This window comes from Periplaneta americana, chromosome 7 (genome assembly GCF_040183065.1).
Source record: "Periplaneta americana isolate PAMFEO1 chromosome 7, P.americana_PAMFEO1_priV1, whole genome shotgun sequence".
NCBI lineage: Eukaryota > Metazoa > Arthropoda > Insecta > Blattodea > Blattidae > Periplaneta > Periplaneta americana.
The window spans coordinates 148,647,685-148,674,869 of NC_091123.1; the positions used below are offsets into that span (position 1 = coordinate 148,647,685).

Consider the following 27,185-nt stretch of genomic DNA (forward strand, 5'->3'; position numbering starts at 1 on the left):
GAACTCTAAGCTCCGCCCACGACCCCTTTCCACTTTTCTCCTATTATTATTATTATTATTATTATTATTATTATTATTATTATTATTAATTTTATTATTATTATTATTATTATTATTATTATTATTATTATTATTATTATTACGTTCCGCCGCCAGTGTGATCTTTCCATTATATTTCCTTCAAAGTGAACGCCGTATGAAGAACATCAGGTCTTCGCGCTTGGTTGCGAGATTCATGATTTTCCACCCTCCAAGTCATTCCACATGATAGAGTTGGGTAACATGGGCGCAACAGCTGTAAATAACAACACAAGTCGTGCGCGCGCGCACACGATGCGCGTGCCCCCTCCCCCCAACTACAGCTGTAGCCCTGCCGGAGAGAACCTGAACTAAAGGGAGAACCCGTTGACAGGCGAGGAGAAACCGACCAGATACACAGCGGCTTTGGCGGGCTGTGGACGTGGAGTGGTGGGGCGATTGCACGGGCTCCGCATAGTCTGCACACGTGTTTTTTATTTCTGGTCACAAGACGACAACCCTCTTGCTTTTCACACCAGTTTTCACAGTGAAGTTATTAACTAGTGATAAAGTTTGCGTCTTTATTTCGGGTTATTATTTCTGTGTGTGCTTTTGTTTTTGTTTATCAATCATATTTTCGTGTTAACATCGAGGAGAAACGAAACACGTATAAAAGACTTTTCTTCCATGACATTTCAAGTTCGTTAATTTTTTTTTTATTAGTTATTTCTTCGTCCACCTGATTTATCCTGCAAGTCAGAAACAATTGCCGAAGAATCCATTGTTGGCTTGGCAGTACGAAGCTATAGAGAAAATTAGGTAAGGAATTTCTTCAATAACCTAATAGATAATATTTACGATAAATGTGAGATAAGAGCATTATTAATATACGCGTGTGAAAGTTTGCATGACGAATGTGTAGCACGAGTCCTGGAACTACACAAGTATAATAATAAAGCGTTATCACACATGTATTGTACAATAAAAAATAAGCAAAAATAATTTGACGTTTAAAAATGTATATATATTTTTTTAGAAGCAAACCATTGAAACTATCTAGGTAGCATTTGAAATAATATATTGTGACGCTATAAAGCTATGAAAATCATAATGTTACTATAAATAAAAGTTTGTTTTTACTGCAAATTTGTAATTTGTATGTTTTAAAGATGAGTGATTCTGAAAGTTTGCCTTCAGACATTGAAGAGCAAGCTTTAAAAACCATAATGCCAAAGAAGTCCAATTCAAAATATGAAATTGCATTTGCCGAATATGAAAAATGGTGCACCGGAAAGAAGTTCATCAACATTTTAAAATATATTTGATGCTAACATTCATTTCTGAAAACGAGTGTGGTAATGAACATCTTATCCCACTTAAAATGAATGATTACGTTACGGGTGTAGATAAAGATTTTTAGTTATATTATGTACATTTATAAACATGGCTTGTTTTCTTATACAGAACTTGCATTTGTATGATTATAAACAAAGTATTTTTACATACGTATAACCTCAATTAATTCATGTTACGTGATTATGTAACATATTATTATTCCGTTTCACGCGTAGCCATTCAATTGTTTTGATAGGGAATTTTTTTATTATTATTGTTAGCCAATGATGCCTTCGGAATTATTGTGATTTGTAGTTGTGGAGTTTTAATTAATAAAAGTATTATAGTATTCTAAAATTAACAGACTGTATTTTAACACGGCTCTCACACAATACATAATACTGAAACGTGAGTCTGTGTTTATTTACAACTTGTATGATGTAACATCAAAGTACTTCACAGTTTCACTGATAAGGTAAAGTCAATACAAGCAGTGCAACAGAAAATGTAGTAAGAGGAGACTGAATTGTGCACTTCTAAGTATACCGGTAACAGGCTACAGTGTTATTTTTAAAAGAAAATAGGACAGTTTGGTGCGTAAGAAGAGGGAGAGAATATTATTGAAAAGTCTGTTACACAATAGGAATTAACAGCTGTAATGCCCTAGGCTTTTTAGCAGAAGATAAATAATTGTTAAAGAGATTGTGTGGAATCTAATGTTACAATAAGATTACATAATGATGCGAGCTTTTTTTTTTTTTGTAATAATAGTAATATGCGTTCCAAGAGCGGTATGTTGAAGTTTTCATGCTCGAGGAAAAGTTTGAAAAAGCGAAACGTAGTTGAGCTTTTTTAATTTCCGAGAATTGAAAGAAAACATACCGCTCGTGTATCGTACATTATTTTGTGCGAAGATCGTTTATTACATACCTGAAAGAGGAATTTCTAATTAGTTGCAATGAAATCTCCATCTTGGTTTCTGTTCAATGTCGGCAAATTTGCAAAACAAAAATATCTATCTTCAACATTGTTGCTTTAAAATGTTTTCTGTGTTTACTATACTCCAGCAGGCCGTGATAGGCTATACGTCTGTCTCTCCCCCCCGGTCTATGATGAGTCTGGAATCTTGTTGATTTTTTTCACGGCTTCCTTAATGTTACTTGCATCACGAATGCAGTAACTTTAGTGGAGTTGTAGAGTTTACTTAATTTTAGCAAATATTTAAAAACAAGAATTACGGTAACAGTGCAATTTAGGTGAAATTGCAGTGGTAAGTTTCCAATTTCTAATTATTACTATATTGAACGTCTCTAAAAATAATATGTTAAAAGCCTAAAGCAGTAAAATCAATATGTCACTTAAGCGGTAAGAAGAGGGAAATTGTTATGTGTGTTAGGTTGGGAATACTGAATGTGGAATTTTAGACTTTCCGCGGATTGGTTTTGTGCGGAAACCAAGCAAATACGCACGATCTCGCACAAAATAATCTTGTAATGTGTGAGCACGAGACTCCAGATTTTTAGGCTGTAACAATTATATTTTAGGGGCCATATTCATAGATATTCTTAGCGCGGGCTTCCGGTGGATGATCAGCGAACTGATATTTTTCGTATTCATAAGCCAGTGCTAGAGATATGCTATGATATGAATCCTGTACAAGTAATCAGTCGATAGCCGGGGCTAGTTTTTAGCACGCTCGTAGCGCGGGCTAGCGAAATGTCTATGAATAGCACCCTAGGTGTTTAAACTAGGCTTAATGAAATTATAAACTGTTGTCAGAGAATGAAAAATAGATCCTAAAAAATCATATCTAAAATTAACTCCGCCTATGAATACAAGAGAAAACTGGATTGCGACAACATAACAATCAAACACGAGGTTTGCTGAAGCTGTGCAGTTTGCATGGAACTTCGTTGATGTTTGCAATGAGAGGCAGAATGGACTCGCTAAATGAAGAATGAATCAAAGCAATTAATTAGACACGCCAAGAAAAATGAAGTTCGCAGTGGTGAAGTGAAGCAATTATCGTATTAGCGCAATTTTGTTGTTCAGTCACGGTACTGGCCTGCTAAATGCTTGCTTTACTTCTTCCGACATCCCAAACACATTTTTATGGTCTTAGCATTGTGGTGTGAAGGTGCGAAAATTGAGATGAAGTGAAATAAAGTTCACAGTGAACTTGTGTAGACAAAAGAACAAACACGATATTGGAAATCTATCTGCTAATCTCAAGTCTTGTGATCCTTGTATGTTCCCCAAGAACACATTCTCGTAAATTCGATTTTGTATTTGGTGTTGTGTTGAAATTATTTGTAATGGTGTTGAAAGGATGACGTGAAGGATTGTTTGTTAAAGAAAAGTAATCTCAAAACTATAAATTTTGGCTGTCTGCTTTTTAAACTCGCTTAGCTTTTTAGGAATTTTTATTTGGGTAAAGTATTAAAACGTCGATATCCTTCTACACCACACACGGGACTGATGTCTGATCAAATGAAAGTAAGAGATGAAATAACTTTACAAAATATGTAAGTAAAGATTAATTTCTCGTCCTACAGAATACATCTGTTATGATAACAAACCAAAAATTAATCTTTACGTAGATTCTTCGCCCAACAATGCATAATATATTTTGGAATCCCGGCCATCAAGTCACTCAATTGAGTGCGCTCCTTGTATAATGGCAGTTGAATTAATATATGTCAACATACAGGGTGTCCCAAAATCATGTATACACATTTTGAAACACTATTTTTCAGCAACAAAATGAGATAGAAATACGATTTTTTCAGTTTTGTATTCCTTAAGCCTGTACATGTTCAAAATGGCCCACTTCTGCCAAAGTACACTCCCAATAACGACGTACAACAGAGCGACATTCCAACTGGATTGTTGCTAATGGAATATCGTTACAGGCATGTTCAATCTGAACTCTTGAGTTCCTCCAGTTTTTGTGGTTTTGTGGCATACATTGTGTCCTTCGGAGCTCCCCATAAGTAGAAGCACAGTCTACTATATACAGTCGCGAAGCTTGAGTTTTGAGGGTGCTAGAAACAATAGACTGTGACGGTTCTATTTTACATTGCCTGTAATGAGGCGATATTAGCGATCCTAATGGTGAGCAACTATCTAATGTTTGTATATTTACTACGTATTGAGCTTCGCGACTGTATATACTAGACTGTGGAAGAAGTCAGGAGGGGTTAAATCCAGAGATCGAGGCGGGAACTCCGCAGCACTTCCTCTTCGTCCTATCCATCTCTGGGTCGTCCTCATTTAGTGCGTGGACAAGTCTCGGAATGTAAGGCTTCCATTTTGAGCTCGCAAAATTCGATGAACACTGGATTTCCTGATACCAATCTCACGAGAACATTGCCTCATCGACTTCTTTGGGGATTGTGCAAAAGCCTGCATGACTGCATCAACACTCTCGTTATCGGTGGAACTTCTATTTCTTCCGCATCGCCCTTTCAACACATCTTGCACCGTTCCGTCGACTTCAAACTTGTCTCAGATTCTTATGATAATTAACCTTGTTGGTGGTTGTGTTCCAAATTCAACCCTTCAACATCGTTGAACCTCAACAACATCCTCAATTTTCCAATAACATTTCAGTATCGACTTACGTTCATCGAACGATACTTGCACCGCCATGTTTGTTTATAAACAGATGAACATGTTTCCATGCTTTCCACTGCCTTCTGAATCATAAACCGCAAACATTCTATTTCTATGTAATTTCTTTGCTGTGAAATAGTATTTCAAAGAGTGTATACATCAATTTGGGACACTCTGGAACATGAAGTAAGGCCAAAAACGGAAAAACACTAGAGGAGAGGGATTCGATCCGGTGCTGTGAATTGAACTTCGATGTAGCTCAGTGGTTAGAGCGCTTAGTACGTAGAACCAAGGACCCGGGTTCGATCCCCGGCGCCGGAGCGAATTTTTCTCCTCTAATAACTATTATTATTATTATTATTATTATTATTATTATTAATATTATTATTATTGATATTATTATTATTAATATATTTACAAATGTAGTTATGCACACGGCACACATTAAGTATTAATTTTCCGTATCCTTCTGAGTCCCGAAACATTTGTTTCATTTTTAAAGTTCAGTATAATTCTACACTTAAAGAAAAGTCACTAACATGAGAAAAAATACTGAACAAATTCTGCAGGTTACAGTTAGGGTACAAATTCAGGTATATTATACTATACTTCGGGTCTCTGCGCATACATACATCTTACATTATAATCATTAATGAAGTATAGTATAGTATAGTATACTCTCAGGACTCAGGAGAGTAAGTACTATATTATTCAAGATCCAAAATAATATTCCGTAGTTTTGTCAAATGTTTTCTATTATTATTATTATTATTATTATTATTATTATTATTATTATTATTATTATTATTATTATTATTGTTGTTGTTGTTATTACTTACTGGCTTTTAAGGAACCCGGAGGTTCATTGCCGCCCTCACATAAGCCCGCCATTGGTCCCTATCCTGAGCAAGATTAATCCAGTCTCTATCATCATATCCCACCTCCCTCAAATCCATTTTAATATTATCTTCCCATCTACGTCTCGGCCTCCCTAAAGGTCTTTTTCCCTCCGGCCTCCCAACTAACACTTTATATGCATTTCGGATTCGCCCATACGTGCTACATGCCCTGCCATCTCAAACGTCTGGATTTAATGTTCCTAATTATGTCAGGTGAAGAATACAATGCGTGCAGTTCTGTGTTGTGTAACTTTCTCCATTCTCCTGTAACTTCATCCCTCTTAGCCCCAAATATTTTCCTAACCACCTTATTCTCAAACACCCTTAACCTATGTTCCTCTCTCAAAGTGAGAGTCCAAGTTTCACAACCATAAAGAACAACCGGTAATATAACTGTTTTATAAATTCTAACTTCCAGATTTATTGACAGCAGACTGGATGATAAAAGCTTCTCAACCGAATAATAACAGGCATTTCCCATATTTATTGTGTGTTTAATTTCCTCCCGAGTATCATTTATATTTGTTACTGTTGCTCCAAGATATTTGAACTTCTCCACCTCTTCAAAGGATAAATTTCCATTTTTTAAATTCCATTTCGTACAATATTCTCGCCACGAAACATAATCATATACTTATTATTATTATTATTATTATTATTATTATTATTATTATTATTATTATTATTATTATTATCACTGCGGAATATGTTTCAGATCCAAATTCAGAAAACGATCTCTTAGGATAAAATTACAATGATACTGTGACTTTGTAGTGGTGAAGGAATTGCATGATCTCTTGTGGATCGCAGGTAAGGAATTCTGTGGCAATAATAATAACTGTGATCGAAAGTCCTCGAACATACTGTACTTATAACATCCCGCTTCGTTGGGTCGATGTTATTTGTCTGACATTCAACTCTGACGTCATGAGCTACCGGGTTTGATTTGCAGCGAGATAGACCGCTGGTAGGAGTAGCCTAGGTTCGTTCTTATGTTTCTTCTTGTTGCAACTTCAGAACGGCTACTGGGTCTTCTCTGCTTCCTTCCTATAAACGCTGTCGAATCGTTAGTCTTCTACTGGATCTCCATTACCATGGTTACGAAAGTGTAGCTGATCGTTCTAATTTTGGATATGTTTAATTTACCTGTACTCTTTTTTGGCTTCTAAATAAGTATAAAGAGAAGCTGCCTTGGTAATTCAATTGGCTTACGATGACTGCGGACACAGATTCGAATCCCGGTGATGGCGGAGTCACATTTGCGGTAGGCAAAGAAAGGTTACTGAGAGCTGTCCTTTCGGTTCTCCCGTTTTCCTCCACCATACCGCCGTCACTTTCAATTTCAGCACCCATTATCATTATTTGAATATTACAGTGCGCCTACGTACGGGGTCACCTGGCTGAAGAGCATGTGCCACAGTTATTTTATGCGGCTTGAAGTGTAATAATTTAGTAGCCTTTGCACAGACCCATATGAAAGTCCCACTTGTTGTGCAAGACGACGAAGAGATTTTCTAGGAGAATTTTCTAAACGATTACGAATGTCATTAATCTTTCTTAGGTGAGAACCCTACGCTGCTTTTGTGGTTTCTTAGGCTGGACACTTGCAGTTTCCTGAAATTTATGATAAATAATCCATTTAATCCATTAATTTTATTACACAGAAGATTAATAAAAATTTGTCTAATCAAAAATATGGATTACCCAACAAATGTAACTTATACAGATTTTAAAGTATTAACTATTGAAGAAATTTATAAATATAGTTTACTAACTTACTACCACAGAAATCAAATAAAACATAAATCTAATCGACATGAATATCGTACTCGAAGACAAAAGTCTACTTTCCTATTAATCGAGCCTAAATGTCATACAAGTGCAGCCCTTAAACATGGTGCTAGTTTCGGCCCAAGACTTTATAATAAAATTACAAACCATTTTCGAAATTTGAAATATTTTAAAATTGAAGTTTTTAAAAAAGAAATTTATAAAATTCTTTTATTTTTGGCGAATATATTATTGTTTTTATTGAATGTCAGTCGTTTCAGCCTGATTGTCAATTTATATTAAATGTGTTTTTCTCTCTTTTTCTCTTTCTTCTCTTTTTGCTCTTGTGTGTTATTTATTGGTTTGAATTAAGTTACTTACTGTATTTAGTAAACTGTCCTTGTAAATTTTATGTTATATTATTGGCTAAGACCACACCGTACACGAGCCTGGCTCTTACGGTAGTGGCTAGAAACATTTTTGTTTTATAATTTTAATTTGTATTCGCTAGCTAGTTAAATAAATAAATAAAATAAATAAACGCTATGGACTTTTTTACGATCTGGAGCGTCTGTACCCGAAAATCTTTTTTTAAACCGTCTTCGAACTTCACGAGCTGAGTTAACACATATGAATAGTAAATAAAGACACGCTGTGCCGTTGTAAACTCACGAGGCATAGTACGCTTTATGCATACTGTCGAATTAAGAAACGAACAACACAACAAACACCCGGGAACAGCTGCGCTGCGATAATCAGCAAAGTCAACAATTAAGCAAGCAGGCTTGGTGCTTCCTCCAGTGCGCGGCGAACGAGTGGGGACTCGCTCATAGGAAAAACTCCGCGCCGCGGGGGAAAGCATAACTGATCGCACTGTATGTACCAAGTTACCTGCATAGCTCAGGCGGTAGGTTGTTTGCGCTCGGGCGTAAGTTAGATTTCCGCTTTGGCTGGTTACCTGGCTGGCTTTTTTTTCCAAAGTTTTCCATAACCGTAAGGCTAATTTCATGTAATTTGTGATGAATCCTCGGCCTCATCTCGCCATCATCCCGCTAGTACCATTTCTATCGACGCTAAATAACCAATAGTTTACACAGTGTCGTTATATAACGAATCAAAAAAAAAAAAAAAAGAAAAGGAAAAGACACAGGCCTGCACGTTTGTAAAAATCCATGGCGCTACAGCCCATGAAGGGCCAAGACCGACCGCCGGCTGCTGGCCTCATGTCCACATGCCGAAGCAGAGGTGAACGATCATGAAACCAGAATGAAGGTATCGTGTGGTTAGCACGATGATCCTCCCAGCCGTTATAGCTGGTTTGCGAAACCGGATTTTCGCTACCTATCATAGCTCCCCAAGTGCATCACGATGCTGGGTGGGCACCGGTCCCATACACAGGCCGAAATTTCATGAGAAAATTTCTTCCCCCATGAGGACTCGAACCAGCGCGCATTCCGTAACGCGAGTCCTAGGCAGGATGCCTTAGACCACGACGCCACGGCGCGGGACCCTGTACGTTTGTAGTAACCTGATAAGTGGTTTTGATCATACCGTCTGGACGGTTTTTCTTCATATTTATTAGAAATAATTATAATAGTCCGTGGCGGGACAGCCCATGAAGGGTCCTTGTTTAAGTGTAGAGGTATCAAAAATGTTTGCTATGAAAAGTGACTTCCATTACGTAATTTTATTTATATAAGCGACTTCATTGAAATTTCATAACAATCGGAACCTACTTTCTGGACGCCCCACGTACCGCATGTCGTCTTCTGTGGTTTCGCGGTTATCTCGCTGATGTGACGGGTTCAAATCCGGTCGAGGCCAATGGATTTTAAAGGGCGATAATATTCTTAGTATGTCTTCCGCGTGGGTTCCGTGTCGTAGATTTACGGCATGTAAAATAACTATTCCCCTGATAGAGTGCTGCGATATATCGCCCGAATTGAATTTCGAAGCCGAAAAAACTCTACAGTTCAAAAGCGTTGTTAAATAAAATTCAGCAATAGTCCTAAAAACTTAACATCACCTATTGAAATGAAGTTGCCATATGTGGCGAACTGCCTCCATTCTTGGACAGCACTTGCAATGATAATGCCGTGAATTCATTCTGTCGACGGGGAACTGAAAGAGGCAGAAATGTTTGTCTGCGCTGTTAGCATTTCAAATCGACCCATCTGTAAGAACAAGCAGATCTGGTGTAACTCTTTGTTTTGTCAGTAGCGATCGTATATCAAAGTGAGTGCTGGGAAACTCGTGACAGGCCGGCCTCCCTGCAGTCGGAAGGGAGTTACAGTTCTTTAATTAACGACCTTTCGTTGTGACTAATCCATAAGGACCTTTCGACCAACTTCATGGCCGCGTGAAGTTTATCGACTTTCTACACAGGAGACCCGGCTTCAAATCGCAGTGAAAGAAATTGGTGGGCTAGGATCGGGACAGATTTTATTGGTGTTTCTACCATTGCAATTCCACTTGTTAATATCCGCACAATCTCACAGGACTCTCCTAATACTTGAAGAAGGAAGGAAAATGTAGCCTACCACTTATGTCACGGTGAGCTGGACTTGAAGCGATGACACACAGTGGATAATCGGGACTGGTGGTTAGACGAAAGAATGGATGGACGAACGAACAGATGGATGTGGACGAAAGGACAGATTACTGGATCGATTTATAGTTGGATGGATGAACTGGCGAATGGATTTATTAATGAGTGGAAAATCTGTTGGGCTGAAAAATCGTGGATGGATAGATGAACGTATGAAAATATTGAAATTTGAAGGAATGACCAACGAATTGATTGATTGATTAATTGATTGACTGGATGAACGAACGGGCGAAAGGATGAATGGCTAGAGAGATGAACGGACGAATGGACTGATGAACTGACGAATGGACGGATGAACTGACGAATGGACTGATGAACTGACGAATGGACGGATGAACTGACGAATGGACGGATGGATAGATAGATTGATGGAAGAATGAATGAATAGATGAATTGATGGGCGATCAACATATGGATGAATGGATGGATTAATAACGGACGAATGAACAAATAATGTGTAAATAAATAAATAGATAAATACATAGATAGGTAGGTAGGTAGATAGATAGATAGGTAGATAGATAGATAGATAGATAGATAGATAGATAGATAGATAGATAGATAGATAGATAGATAGATAGATAGATAGGTAGGTAGGTAGGTAGGTAGGTAGGTAGGTAGGTAGATAGATAGATAGGTAATAAAGTAAGTAACTAAATAAGTAAATAAAAAGAAATAGATAAATTAATAAATGTGAGTGAATGAATTATTAAATGCGAAAACTAATAAATGCTGTGTTTATGATGCATACCGGTAACAATGATAGTATGATTTTGGTTTTGTGGATAAGTTACTAGAAGAGGAATATTGGAATTATAGTAGGGAAAAGGTTAAAATATATTATCTCTACAGGATGTAAGAGGTATAAGTGTCATTATTTTAACTGATGATTATTCTTGTCATAAGGAAGAAAATATGTCCTTAGACTACAATTTTTTTCTATTTGGAATATTTAACTAATTATTAAAGTTTGCAATATTAGACGTTTTGCAACTTTGCTGAATGGGGAGGAGGGGATTTAGAAGTATACACTACAGCTCAAGCGGGTACAGATATACCGGTACAAAACAGATACTATGTTCTAATGCAGGAGCGGACCATAACAATACTGTTCTTTACATAAAACGAGCAGCAAATACTAACTTCCAATCTCATTAATAGAGCATTATGATACATTTTCATTTTATGTAACAATATTGCTCCATTTTTTAATTCTACGTCTAAAAAATAAACAATAATGGTTTCCTGCACAAAATCACACTAACTTTTTTTTTTCCTAATGCAACATTTTAATCTCTCCTGCTTCCGTGAAGCAATATCATTTTTAAACAAATTTCTGATTGTGTGATTTTCCAAACAAGGTAAGAGACTCCTAGTTTCTAATAACAATTGAGAAACTACTACTAAAGTTCCCCGATTAGGTAACCTTCTTTGAGGAAAATGTTGACAGTACATCCTTCTTGCCTCACTTGAATTACGACGCATTTCTCCATAAATTAATAACATATGATATTCCTAAACTGTGAATGACATTGTAAGTTGTTTATCGAATACCCTGTACTGAACTGTCATCCGCTCGGCAGTATACCTATGAACAGGGAGCTTGAACTCAGCTGACTCGTATTTACGTCTGTGCAGAGTACTGCCTGCTGAACACGTTGCCCCGTCTCTCACGCCAGAATATTAACAAATTTAAGCATGCATTTTTATTTAATTTCACGAAAACGCAATAGAACACACAAATATTTATTTAAAGTAATATTAACGCTTTGCTAGATATATTTACTGATGTAATTGTTTTCGTGATTTTACTAACGATATAAGCAGTATAACGCAAATCAAATAAGAAAATAAATATTTTTTTTTTTCTGGGAAAACTATCAGGTTTTCACCCTATGTTGTGTGGACTTTTTTTGATCCTGTAGAGTTGTAGACCGTCCCCGACGACTGTGAAAAGGACGGCACTTATACATAAATTTCACTTAAATTTGTCGGAATTTGAACCCAGGAGTCTCGTGTTCAGAGTCAGCATATTATCCATCCGGATATTGATGCAGCTGTCGACAGTTACTCAATCTGATGGAATGTGTGATGTTCTAATCGTAAGAAGGTTCCCATGACAACCAAGGCATTGAGTCTGCACACTCGCAGCCAGTGCGTAGAGCCACTTTCATATCTCAGACCGCTATACCTGGCACGTCTAACCTTGTAGCCTTATTTATATGCAGAGTATTGCAACATTTAGTCGGGATCAACATCTGCGGCCACCAGGATCCCGCTTGCGAAAGCGAAGAGGTGTTCGTTGTCTTGCATTCTCTTGCACTGGCTGCATGCACCAAAACCCTATAGCAGCCCGTATGTAATGATAACATTTCATCACCGCCTAAACCGACTTACAACTTACTTACTGGCTTTTAAGGAATCCGGAGGTTCATTGCCACCCTCACACAAGCCCGCCATTGGTCCCTATCCTGAGCAAGATTAATCCAGTCTCTACCATCATATCCCACCTCCCTCAAATACATTTTAATATTATCTTCCCATCTACGTCTCGGCCTCCCCAAAGTTCTTTTTCCCTCCGGCCTCCCAACTAACACTCTATATGCATTTCTGGATTCGTCCATACGTGCTACATGCCCTGCCCATCTCAAACGTCTGGATTTAATGTTCCTAATTATGTCAGGTGATGAATACAAAGCGTGCAGTTCTGTGTTGTGTAACTTTCTCCATTCTCCTGTAACTTCATCCCTCTTAGCCCCAAATATTTTCTTAAGAACCTTATTCTCAAACACCCTTAACCTATGTTCCTCTCTCAAAGTGAGAGTCCAAGTTTCACAACCATAAAGAACAACTGGCAATATAACTGTTTTATAAAATCTAACTTTCAGATTTTTTGACAGCAGACTAGATGACAAAAGCTCCTCAACTGAATAATAACAGGCATTTCCCATATTTATTCTGCGTTTAATTTCCTCCCGAGTGTCATTTATATTTGTTACTGTTGCTTCGAGATATTTGAATTTTTCCACCTCTTCGAAGGATAAATCTCCAATTTTTATAGTTCCATTTCGTACTATATTCTGGTCACGAGACATAATCATATACTTAGTCTTTTCGGGATTTACTTCCAACCCTATCGTTTTACTTGCTTCAAGTTGAATTTCCGCGTTTTCCCTAATCGTTTGTGGATTTTCTCCTAACATATTCAAGTCGTCCGCATAGACAAGAAGCTGATGTAACCCATTCAATTCCAAACCCTCTATGTTGCCCTGAACTTTCCTAATGGCATATTCTAGAGCGAAGTTAAAAAGTAAAGGTGATAGTGCATCTCCTTGCTTTAGCCCGACTTACAACACTCCAAATAACAAAATATCAAATACACTCTTTAAATTGTGTGCATAATATACTACTGTCTATTAGTAAAGTCCTTAAGCCTATTTTTAAATACATTTTTGGTTATTGATAAAAACCTTTGGTAAGTCTGCAAGTAAAGCATTCCAGTCCCTGATAGTACGATTGAGGAAAGAAAACTTTCCATTGTCCGTCCTCTGCCTTCTTTCCCTCAATTTATGTGAGTGGTCGTTCCTTGATTGGCGTCTGCAACCTATCTCGTACGACTCTCTTAGATGTATGATAATGCCCGTAGAATAATCCCTTATTGTATGATAATTGACCCGTCCTCACGCATATGCTACACGCGAAGAAGTGTTATTTTTAATTAATTTGACGAAAACAAAAGTTGCAACCCACTGAAGTCATCAGTGCACTGTTATTATTAGGGACCGTGCTTTGTCCCAGGAGGCTACAAGCACAAGGTTAAGTATTAGTGGAGTTTTTACTGTAACGGATGAGTGCGTGCATGTAGCAAGCGAAGTGCGTAGCCTACTTCTGTATGCTCACGTGAATCCTGTTTTGTCAAGTTGGGCAGAACAAAACAGACCACTTTAACAATTACACTAATATTTACAATTTATGTTATTTAAACTGAGACATGTACTAGAATACGGTAGGGGAGCGTCGTAAAATAATCTACTAAAATAATAGTGTACCTTTGAACATTTTTTGTTTTTTAATTTTTGCTGCTACCTAGAGGACTCAAACTGAAGTAGATTGTAGAGAAAGCCGCTAAGTAGCTCTAGTCGTAGTTTCAGTTTGATTTATTGCAAAGTGTGAGTTCCGTAGACAAAAGAATTTTTTTTAGTACCGAAAGTAAACATTTCGTTCATTGATGTATGTTTTCTAACACAAAACCAGATTGCATTTGTTAATATCTTTCAAGCACGGTGTGTTCCCTATCATCTGGTGAGTAATAACATATTTTAATTTCCATGATTTATTTGACTCTCTAGTTTTCGGAGTCATATTTATTTAAACGTGCACCCTCTTGTACCTTTGAACACAAAACATCTTGTACCATGGAACATGTTCCAAATTACACGATACTATCGGTTTTTGTTTTTCTTTTATTTTAAGGTCATGTCACGAAGTAAGTCTGGAATTAAAGAGGTCCCCAATTGATGCGGATACCTTGAAGAAAGCTGTTGAAGCGGTTATTGCTCCTCCAGGAAATAAAATCTCAATCAGAGAAGCCTGCTCTGGTTTATGATACATTTTAAATATGATTGTCAGTTTTTACAGCTATATTCCCACCTATATTCCATGTGTTCCAACTTACAAGAGGATATGTTCCAATGTACATGATCCTGTTGTACCTTTGAACACATTACATATCTCTTCATTTTATTTTTTCCATCCTTAATAGATCTGTAAAACAGGAAAATACATACAGGAAGTTGTAAAGGAATCTTCAGTAATTATTTCAAGCATTTTTTCATTTAAAAAATTTCATTTCCCAAAATTAAAAAAAAATAAAATGTGAGAAGTGTTTAAAGGTACAACAGTCTCCCCTACTTCTTGCTCCTACTATTTACATTATGATAAAGAATGTAGGCCTACATTGATCAAACATTATTTAGACTATTACGTATAGCGTTGTGTATTGCAATGAAAAGTATTTTATTTCATAATACTATAGCCTACATATTTTGTAAATAGTGTATAAAGGGGCTTTAGACAATGACTACTTTCAAAAGAAGATTGTCAGAGAAACTGCTTTTCGTCTCTAGAATATAATCTTTCTTCAAATATAACTTAAGTACAACTTTTGTGAAATATGATTTTTATTGTTCATATATCAGTATTGTCCATTTATGAAATATAATTTCTTTGATTCAAATTCTTATTTAACACTAAATTGTAATTATTTAACTCTTAGAATTAAATGTAACTAAACACATCTACATGTTGCTGTTATTGTTGTTAACACCAATAAGACATCACTCATGAGGCAACTAGGTCAGGAGATAATGGGGTAGGGTGGAAAGTTCCTTTTCTCCTCCAATGCATACATCGCCGATTAGCTACATATTCCACAGATCAGACTTCAGATGCATACAAACAATTTGCTGTTGTTGTTGTTATTGCCCACACTTGTGGAGTAACGGTCAGCGCGTCTGGCCGCGAAACCAGGTGACCCGGGTTCGAATCCCGGTCGGGGAAAGTTACCTGGTTGAGGTTTTTCCGGGGTTTTCCCTCAACCCAATACGAGCAAATGCTGGGTAATTTTCGTGCTGGACCCCGGACTCATTTCACCGGCATTATCACCTTCATTTCATTCAGACGCTAAATAACCTAGATGTTGATACAGCGTCGTAAATAACCCAATAAAATAAAATAAAATAAAAAATTGTTGTTATTATTATTATTATCATCATCATCATCATCATCATCATCATCATTAACATGCCATTGTTTTCTGTGTCGTTATTTATATTTGCTGTGCATTTTAATACTGATTGTGTGGAAGAGAAGGCCTTATGGTCTTAACTCTGTTAGTGAAAATAAATGAATTACATAAATGAAGAACTAATTTAAATTGTAAGAAACATCATCGCAGTATCAGTCTTTGTCACTAAAATGCATTATAAACAGTCTATGAGGTTTAATTTTGAATCATGTATAATAGTATGTCAACTTCAGCACAAACAAGATGCTGTGGCATGCGTCAAATATGATGTCACGTCAAAATAGTCTATGAACAACTAACTTTATATCCATACGCCCTAGGACAAAATGCGGCCCTTAGTTATTATCCTCACAATGTGTCTGTTAGCGGTGGCTGCGATAAATTTCAGATAACAAGCCAGATGATGAGTCCAATGAATAATTGACTTTATCCTAAAAAAAAAAAAAATCGTCAACTCCAGAGACAAGCACCGAGACGGGGAAAGTGAAATTATCTTTAGAAAAGAGTTTTAATATGTAATATTTAATAAGAACAAATAATTTGTGTTAAAGTGTTGCAACCTTAGAGTAAGGACATTTTATATGTTTTAGTGTTTTGTGTTGTGTGCGACATTTAGTCATAAACATACAGGGTGTAAGGGGTATAAGTACCATCCTTTCCACAGTCGTCGGGGACGGTCTACAGGAACCAAAAATGTCCATACAACATAGAGTCAAAACTTGATAGTTTTCCCAGAAAAAAATATTCATTTTCTTATTTTATTTGCATTATACTGCTTATATCGTTAGTAAAATTACTAAAACAATTACATCAGTAGGTATATCTAGCAAAGAGTTAATATTAGTTTAAATAAATATTTATGTGTTCTATTACGTTTTCGTGAAATTAAATAAAAATGCATGCTTAAATTTGTTAATATTCTGGCGTAAGACACGTGGTAACGTGTTCAGCAGGCAGTGCTCTGCACAGACATACAGTAAGTACGAGTCAGCTGAGTTCAAGCTCCCTGTCCATAGCTCTACTGCCGAGCGGATGATGTACAGTACAGGGTATTCGATAAACAACTTACAACGTTTTTCACAGTTCAGGAATATCATATGTTATTAATTTATAGAGAAAGTCGTAATTCAAGTGAGACAAGAAGGATGTACCGTCAACATTTTCCTCAAAGAAGGTTACCAAATCGGCGAACTTTTGTAGCAGTTTCTCAACGATTATTAGAAACTAGGATTCTCTTACCTTGTTTCAAAATCACACAACCAGAAATTTCTTTTAAAATGGTACTGCTTGTACGGAACCGGAAGAGATTAAAATTTTGTATTAGAAAAAAGTTGTCGTGATTTTGTGCTGAAAACCATTATTGTTTATTTTTAGACATACAATAAAAAACGGAGCAATATTGTTACATAAAATGTAAATTTACCATAATGTTCTATTAATGAGATTGAGAGTTAGTATTTGCTGCTCGTTTTATGTAAACAACAGTATTATCATGGTCCGCTCCTGCATTAGAACAGAGCAACTGTACCTGTATGTCTGTACCCGCTTCAGGTGTACTGTGTACTCATACACCCACTCCTCCCTATCCAGCAACGTTGCAAAACGTCTAATATTGTAAACGTTAATAATTAGTTAAATATTGCAATTATAAAAAAATTGCGAGGACATTTCTTCTTCCTTATGACATGAGTAATCATAAGTTAAAATAATGGCACTTATACCCCTTACACTCTGTATATTTTTTAAGTTCATAATGTTTGTAGTGATTCAACATTGCGAGTTGCCACCAGATGTCAGTTGTAAGAGAGTACCGGCAGCCGGCATGGAATACAGTACTTTCATTTGTCTGGCGAATCAGTTTAATGCTATTTTTTGTCCTCTTTCTCGCCCTCTCTCTATAAAAATTATTATTATTATTATTATTATTATTATTATTATTATTATTATTATTATTATTATTTATAAATACAAAGAAATTCATATTATTTAACAGTCTTACTAATAAACCGTGTATAGTTTTTATACGAGACTTATGCAGAGTTGAGACAGAAAACGTTACTAATAAACCATGAATAATCTATGGACGTATAAACAGGCTGTAACTATACAATGGGAATTGCTTTGCAGTAGTTATATATACGAAACCCCTTGTTTAAGCGTTCTATATAGGGAAAAAATGGCCGCCCCTCTAACAGCTGTTCGTATCGACTGTCATTTTATGATGATGGTTGCCTAGTAACCAAAGAAGAACAAACCAAAGATCATAGAATTATTAGAATAATATTGCTGTGGCTTGTACTCTTTGACCAAAATGTAGTGTGGTAATCGATTAGAGCCAGTTGTACTATCGATATTTAACACGCTACACTAGAGCGCTCTACCGGATGCAGTAGAGAACCTCAGATATTCTATTACCTTTCGTAACAAGGTAATGACGAAACTATGACGTAGCTGTGTAACAGTTATACTGTTATACAAGACGTATGTAGTGATTATTAGTAAGGAATTTACACACGACTTATAAACGAGCTACTCATTATATAAGTATAAGACAGTTAAACGTCTGTATATACAGTTTTTATTAGTAAGACCGTTAGTAAACATTTTACTAAATATGAAATAAAATAGTTGTTTTAAGGTACTGGAAAATTAACCAAAATGTAATTTTTGTAAAATATATAAGTTACAAGTTTTCAAATCTCTAGACAGAGAAAACTTAATACTGTACGATAATTTTGCCCAAGAAACTATAATTTCTAAGTGTCTGCACGATAATTTCTTGCAAACAGGGTGACAACACTGCGCTCCTAGCGGCGGAATTGGGAACAGAAGCACACAGCCACCAAAACTTTAAGAGTGCACCATGTCACTTACAAAGGAAAATCAGAAACCAGTGATATCATTGGCAAGCAATAATAGTCTGAAATCAGGGTAATAATTTTGGGACACGCTGTATATTACTACAGATTGGCTGCGGACAAGTAGCAACAATAGTGCATGATCAAGGGAATCATGCGAATTTAATTAGTTGTATTCGCTTGTTGAGCTCGTGTCGGTTTTAACTAGAAGAGATTAATTTTATTTGTGTGTTGGTCAGAGTTCGCAAGTCGTCCCTGTTTAACCTTCCATTAATTTGCTTCCAGGCAAGTGGAGGAGAATTTAATTGGAAAATAAAATTGATGTGTACAGTAGGGCGCAAAAACTTTGACGTCTACATCGATAACCACTACGTTCCGCGAGCGATGTTGGACATAAAATAATTACTTTTTCGATAAACAGTTTCCCTAAAATAATTAAAACATATATGCCAGCACTTTAAACAGACATGTAGAGCAATACTAATTAAGTGAGAGAAGAAATATACGCATAGACTAGAGTGAAACTTTTCAGAGGAAAGTGGTCGGACGGGATAGGTGGGTGGTCTTGTAGAGGAGAGGGGATTCAACATGGGTATACGACTGTTACATGACTATTCATTACAGGATGTCAGGTATAATATTGAATTATACAAGTGTGAAATATAATTCATATAATTATTATTATTATTATTATTATTATTATTATTATTATTATTATTATTGTTAGGTTTCGTAACAAGCTGTTTTTTACGGTGATGGGTTGTTAGCCCTTCGCCTAACCCCCAAGCTGGAGGACCACCCCTTATCGGCTGTCCACGACTGCTTATTCAATATATTCCCAGCTACCTTCCATATCTGGAGGCCGAATCATATACTTAGTCTTTTTTGGAAGTAAATCCAGAAAAGACTAAGTATATGATTATGTCTCGTGACCAGAATATTGGACGAAATGGAACTATAAAAACTGGAGATTTATCCTTCGAAGAGGTGGAAAAATTCAAATATCTTGGAGCAACGGTAACAAACATAAATGACACTCGGGAGGAAATTAAACGCAGAATAAATATGGGAAATGCCTGTTATTATTCGGTTGAGAAGCTTTTGTCATCTTTCTTCTGTCAAAAAATCTGGAAGTTAGAATTTATAAAACAGTTATATTACCGGTTGTTCTGTATGGTTGTGAAACTTGGACTCTCACTTTGAGAGAGGAACAGAGATTAAGAGTGTTTGAGAATAAGGTTCTTAGGAAAATATTTGGGGCTAAGAGGGATGAAGTTACAGGAGAATGGAGAAAGGTACACAACACAGAACTGCACGCATTGTATACTTCACCTGACATAATTAGGAACATTAAATCCAGACGTTTGAGATGGGCAGGACATGTAGCACGTATGGGCGAATCCAGAAATGCATATATAGAGTGTTAGTTGGGAGGCCGGAGGGCAAAAGACCTTTGGGGAGGCCGAGACGTAGATGGGAAGATAATATTAAAATGTATTTGAGGGAGGTGGGATATGATGGTAGAGACTGGATTAATCTTGCTCAGGATAGGGACCAATGGCGGGCTTATGTGAGGGCGGCAATGAACCTCCGGGTTCCTTAAAAGCCAGTAAGTAAGTAAGTAAGTATTATTATTATTATTTATTATTATTATTATTATTATTATTATTATTATTATTATTATTATTATTATTATTAGGCGGTTCAGTAAGTAATACACATCATTTTTTCTCATTCAAAGTTTGTTTCATTACAAATCCAAATATACCACATTATTCCCCAATTAATTTGCTACAAATATCTATTCTTCGTCTTCTACCAGTGAATTTAATAAAAATTTGTGCATGACAATGGTTGCTGCAAACATACCGTGGTACAAACTTGGAGTTCCAAAGATTCAAGCATTCCTACGCAAATACTGCAACTTCAATATTCCGGATGAATCAACATTCCGGAAAAATTATTTGAGCTTCTGCTACACTGACACAATGGAAACGATTAGAGGTTAACTTGGCGATTCCTACGTATGGGTTGCCGTTCACGAGACGATCAATGACCGCAGAAAATATGGAAAAATATATAATTATTAATTGCGTCTCCAAACAATAATTAAATGATGTTGAATCACATGTGCACCTGTAATTTTTTATCAGTGTGCAAAAATACATCAAATAAAGCTTAGATTTCAAATTACATATTTTTTATTTATTACATATTTATCTACATATTTATGTACATATTTCTCATTTTCATATTACATAAAATCCGAAGTTTATTAATAACCTTCACTTTGAAGATTAGATTAATTTCTTGCAACACACTCCAACTAAAATTTTGCTGCAAAACAGACAATACTTATGGGACAGTATCTGTACTACCACTACCTGCCGGGTATGGAACCCTGGAGTGGCGTGGTGCGCGTGGATTTTAATTTGCATTGTAACCAAGAGTGAGCGGCCTGCATCCGTCTATTTGAGGATTCACATCTGCTCCATTAGGGAGTCGAAGAAATGTTGTAAGCCTCATTACTTGATGGGCTGTTTGAAGTGGAGCCGATCAGACATATATAGACTATCAGCTTTCAGATAGCCCCGAGATCAGTGATCTATAAAAGCGACAGACGTCTTAGCAAGGTTTCCTTTAATACGTATAAACCAAGAGGAGTACTGCTCTTAGTATAAACGTATTTTTTTTCTGCTGAGCAAGTAGTTTGTGTTGCCACCTTTACCATTTGAACTGTAGAAGCAAGTAACTGGCTACTAATTATAATGGCTTTTGCACAAGAACGACGCTGACGCTTCACGGCGATGTTGCAATCAAGCACTCACCAGATCTCCACGTGCCATGTCGGAAATTTTATACTGTTCACATACTTAATATTTCAACATTTTTCGTCGGCCTGGGTAGCGTAGTCGGTATAGCGCTAACCATCTGTGCTCGAGGTTGCGGATTCAATCCCGGCCCAGGTCGATGGCATTTAAGTGTGCTTAAATGCGACAGGCTCATGTTAGTAGATTTACTGGCATGTAAAAGAACTCCTGCGGGACAAAATTCCGGCATACCGGCGACGCTGATATAACCTCGGCAGTTGCTTTCCCCCTTGACTCACCCTGTATATATGTACACTGACACTATTTCACTAAACCACAACGAATCGCTTCCAATGATTTTCCTTAACTCAGTAATATATTATGTATGTACACTCTCACTATTACACCAAACCGCAACAAATATACAAGTTTTTCTAGACAGTAGTAACTGTTTAAAATAACACTAATATATATTTTTTCTCCGTTCCATTACTCTTTCATCGTATGATGACGCAGAATATCTGCATGGAAATATCATATGTACTCCGGTACATTAAAATAATATATACGATATGCGTTAATCACTTCGTGATTTAAGACGGCGCTTATTCCGTCGGATCCCGGCCAACTAGTCACTCATAACGAGTGCACCTCAGCACATGTGTGGACTTCGGTCCTATGTTCATAGATATCTATGACGTAGTGCAGAGGGCGGCCACTAGAGGGAACCCAGGAGTTGGAACTTAATCAGAGACAATTCTGTCCGACGCATCAGCACGTAGAGCTGAAAACCCGGGTTCAAATCCCGGCGCCGGAGAGAATTTTTCTCCGTTCCATTACTCTTTCATCGTACTAATATATAAACTAAAATAATTTTGCAATAATATCAGCGGTCAATGTTTTTGAAGCAGATAGCTCAGTAGCTTACTCGGTCAACGACAGAGTACGACTGAGTAGAAAGAGACAAGGGGAGAGTGACATTTTGCAACGCGGTAGGGTGAATGTTGCTAAGTTTCAGGTATAATTTCAAACCCAACACGTAGACAGAAGGATCTGGAGACGAAATATTGCAGCAATGCACGCTAGCCTATGCCTTTTCCCCAGTAACGGGTCAGGCGGGTCAAATTTAGGAACCTTCTCCCACCAAACCTCAAAGGAACTGTCAAAGTCGTTCTCGTACCGACGCCCAGATATAGAACATTGCTAATGATTCTGTTTCGGATGCAAGTTAATGTTTAGAAGTGGTAGATTTTCAAATCACGATAAATGCGAAATGTGCCCAAATGCTGTCAAAATAAGCATATTTTATATTTTTTATGTATATATTTACTTACACTGCAAGTGGGCAAGCACCCGGTGGCAGTGGTATACACAATATAAACAATACACAAAAAAAAGCATGTCAAGTGTCCTAGTGTACTTTTTAATCCGCGATAAAATACGAAATTGAATACAAAATACGAAATGTATATGTTCCTGTGAAATAAGGGAGAAATCACGTTTTATGAAACATTTTTGTGTTTTTGTGTAAAAAAGGTAAGAATCTATCTAAAGGACCAGTCACATAAAATACGAAATTTAATACAGAATGCGAAATGTGTATGTTTCTGTGAAATAAGGGAGAAATCACATTTTATGAAACATTTTTGTGTTTTTGTGCAAAAAAATCAGAATCTATCTACAGGACCAGTCACATAAAATACGACATTTAATACGAAATGCGAAATGTGTAAGTTATATTTCTGTGAAATAAGGACAAAATCACATTTTATGAAACATGTTTGTGTTTTTGTGTAAAAAAAAAAGATCAGAATCTATCTAAAGGACCAGTCACATAAAATACGAAATTTAATACGAAATGCGAAATCTGTATGTTTCTGTGAAATAAGGGCCAAATACATTTTATGAAACATTTTTGTGTTTTTGTGTAAAAAAAAAGATCAGAATCTATCTAAAGGACCAGTCACATGCTGTAAAATACGAAATTTAATACGAAATGCGAAATCTGTATGTTTCTGTGAAATAAGGGCAAAATCACATTTTATGAAACATTTTTGTGTTTTTTGTGTAAAAAAATCAGAATCCACCTAAAGGACCCGTCACATAGGCCCTATTTTTCAAATAGTTTGGTCACCTTTTCATGTTAGCTTTCACAGCATAAATAATACATTTTGTTATCTGTAGCGTTATCTGAGTTTTCAACTAATCTGTCTGATGCTGGTAGTAGAATACTGGCTGCCTTTGCGATCTTTTAGGTCCGGTGTTCACTGACAAGTTGTAGGCCTGGGCTATATAGTAGCGGGTGATTGACTAACAAGATGGGTTGGGTTAAAATGACACATATCTTTTGGTATGCTTCTTAGCGTTCACAATTTTGATATTATTTTTTTATGTTTCTTTACTTATTTTTTACGTTCAAGAATGTTAACTGGAAAATCTAGGAAATGCACCAGTTATATAACACATTGATGACATTGAATTTCTACCACCAAATTTTTTATTAAAAATGTTCCATCCAGAAACGCTAGAAAATGCTAAATCTGATTTCTAAAGTGTTCAATTTTTTATTTTAAGCAGGGTGATGGGTAAAATTTCTATTTTGTACATTTTTCAAGTTACGTTCTTGATTTTTGTACACATCACGTTGTGATAGATAATGATGTGGCGATGTTTTATTTCTGTGAGTGAATTATGAACAAAAATATGTTAAAAAATTTGCATATTTAAAAATTAAATGTGCAGCTCAATTTTTCAGTAAAATGTTTGAAAATTTTAGCAAGATCAGTAGCATATTTAGAAAAACATTACGCATTAGTTTTCCTATAACTTTACTACAAAAGGAGTAAAGATTTTTATAACCATTGCATACCTAAAATAGAAATTTTCCATTGGGCCAATATAAACATTTCATTTTTTATTTAAGAAACTGTTCATTTAATCATAAAATCCATGCGCTATTTTGTTAACCACAGATATAGCATGCAGTAAAAATTTCATGTTCCTGTCATTAAAATTGTAAAAGCCTTTACACTTCGAACCTGACGAAATGTGCTGAACAAAAGTGTGAGAAAACAGCTTGTAAAATTTGCATGGAATCGAAGTTCAAGGGTGCAGTCATTTATATATTGCGTAATCTTTATGCTTCCGAGCCCCGCGAGCATTGAAGCTTGCTCAACATATAAATAAGAGATTGCTGATTCATTTTTTACAAGAAAACGAAAATGCGATTTTCGGCTGAAAATGACAAAAATTTCACCCATCACTCCCCTTAAGCTACCATAATCTACAATGTATATTAATGATGTAAAACTAAGTACTCCTCCTCTGAGGAGTTTACTGCTGAGAGGAATGCGGTTCCGACTAGTCTAACGCGGTACTGGAGTGGGAGGGGACAGTGGCAGCGGCAGTCTGGAAGGAAGTACAATCATACTGAAAACATTCGCCCAATTTACGAGAGCAGTATGCCTATTAGTTTTCTAACATATTTTTGGCGAGATAGAGATACAATCATTCATACTTACGTGTTCAGAGAAGGAAAGTATTGTAGAAAATTGTATTTATTTATTTATTTATTTATTTATTTATTTATTTATTTATTTATTTATTTATTTATTTATTTATTTATTTATTTATTTATTTATTTATTTATTCTGGTGAAGTTAAGGCCATCACACCACCAGAAATACAAATACAATAAAATGAATAAAAAGAAAAATCATAATACAACTACAATAATTTAAATGAAAAGAAGAATTATACTATACAATTTAGTGATTAGTAGAATTGAATTAAATTTGTAAAGTAATAACTTTAAATATACTGTACTGCTGAACTCACTTGAGAAGTAAAACTACTTGATTTGTATTGTAAAATATCACCAATAAATGCTTTTCGCATGACATTATAGGAATCTGTTTTTCACGATACCAATCACACATATTCTAAAATTCCAATAGAATAAAAGCAAAAACCTTCCACAGCATGTTTCCTTAAAATGACTTGTAACGGTGAAATATTTAATATGAGTACTTCATATAATATTAACAAGCTAACATCAGGGAGATGTTTGAGCAAAAATTGCAACATTATATTTAATATATTAATAACAAAACCATATAGGCCTAGGTAAACAATATGTATATGAAATATTCACACACTAATACAAACTGAAGACTGCATATTTTTGGACGATTAATATTTCCCACTCCGCTCGGCTCGGCTTGGCTGCAGCAACAAAAGAATCTACCTGTAAACCCCCGCACCGATGGCAAGAATACCTCAGGTCTCAGCGCTAAACTCGTTGGAGGAAGACAGTATAGCAAAGCTTAAATTATACTGGGTGTTCATTTCAATGTGTGTCATGACGTCACTGTTGTTGAGTCACCGATTTGAAGCGAGTTTCAGCTTATATGTCAGAGAAGCTGCCTATTATTCAAGGCGTTCTTCAATCTGAACTTGAGAACGTGTACGGTATAATTTGAACGTCGTAGCAACAGATGGCGTTCTGTACGGTCTGTGTGCTACCATAACCTCTTTCGAACTGTGTTTTGCGCCGACAAGTCGTACGCAGGGTATTTGTTATCATCGGTTGCGTACGGTAACATTCCACAAAACAAATCAAATGCTCCGTGTCCATGTTGACCGTCGAAGTTAATGTCAACAAATACGTAAGTAATCGTCTTAACCCTCTCCCCATATCCCGACAGTACGTATTTCCAAACAGTTCACATTCCTGCCACTACCGGCGTTACCGTACGTATCGGTACATACTCTTCAGAATGAACGCCGTACTTGCTAGGCAACTTTTCTGCCTCATAGTTTATACACCTCTGCGGAAGTGTAGGAAGATTGAATTCTCTAGGCTCATCGGCTAGCCAAATGACGGCATACAGCGAGCCATGACACATTTTGAACTGAACACCCAGTACAAGGCTGCCGATATTTGACAGCGAATGTTTCTGTCTCCCACCTTTTAACTCAGTATTCCTTTTTCCTTCAAGTAACTTCGGTAGCTCAGAGGTTAGAGCTGTTAATGATGTCTTTAAAATCAGGACGCGTGGCAAACCTGGTACACACATGTATCTGTTAAAGACAGAAATTTCATGAATAAAGTTGGCCCAGAGCTCTGTCAGTTATGGACTGGTTCCGTGAACATAGGCTATGAAACGGGCTTCCGGCTTCATTTCTGGTTATCCTCGGACGGCACACCATGCGGATTCGAACTTATGGCCGTGACGTCAAAAACTGCTTCACACTCAACTGCATACACCCCGGCCGGTTACGTGTATGTAAATCGAGGGTAGCAACCCCCAACTCGTGCCATGGGAGGCTGAATGGAGGCCGTGTCTGCCATCTGCTGTCATGTATGCCCTCGCATTCATCTGCTAGATCAACAGATCCATGCTTGCGCCCCCTTCAAGGACGGCATGTTGCACTGCGGCAAGTACTAGCTATTACAGATTTCCA

The 27,185-nt window shown here is 36.5% G+C and overlaps 1 protein-coding gene across 5 annotated transcripts in view; it reads left to right on the forward strand.

Annotated features, from left to right (window-relative positions):
- The first annotated feature begins 417 nt into the window (after positions 1-417).
- The window catches only part of Sulf1 (Extracellular sulfatase Sulf1), a 651,379-nt gene continuing 624,611 nt past the window's right edge, over positions 418-27,185 (forward strand). For all 5 annotated transcript variants that reach the window (XM_069831559.1, XM_069831564.1, XM_069831560.1 and 2 more), the window contains exon 1: positions 418-837. The gene's annotated coding sequence lies outside the window, so the exon portion shown is untranslated. The remainder of the gene's footprint in view (positions 838-27,185) is intronic.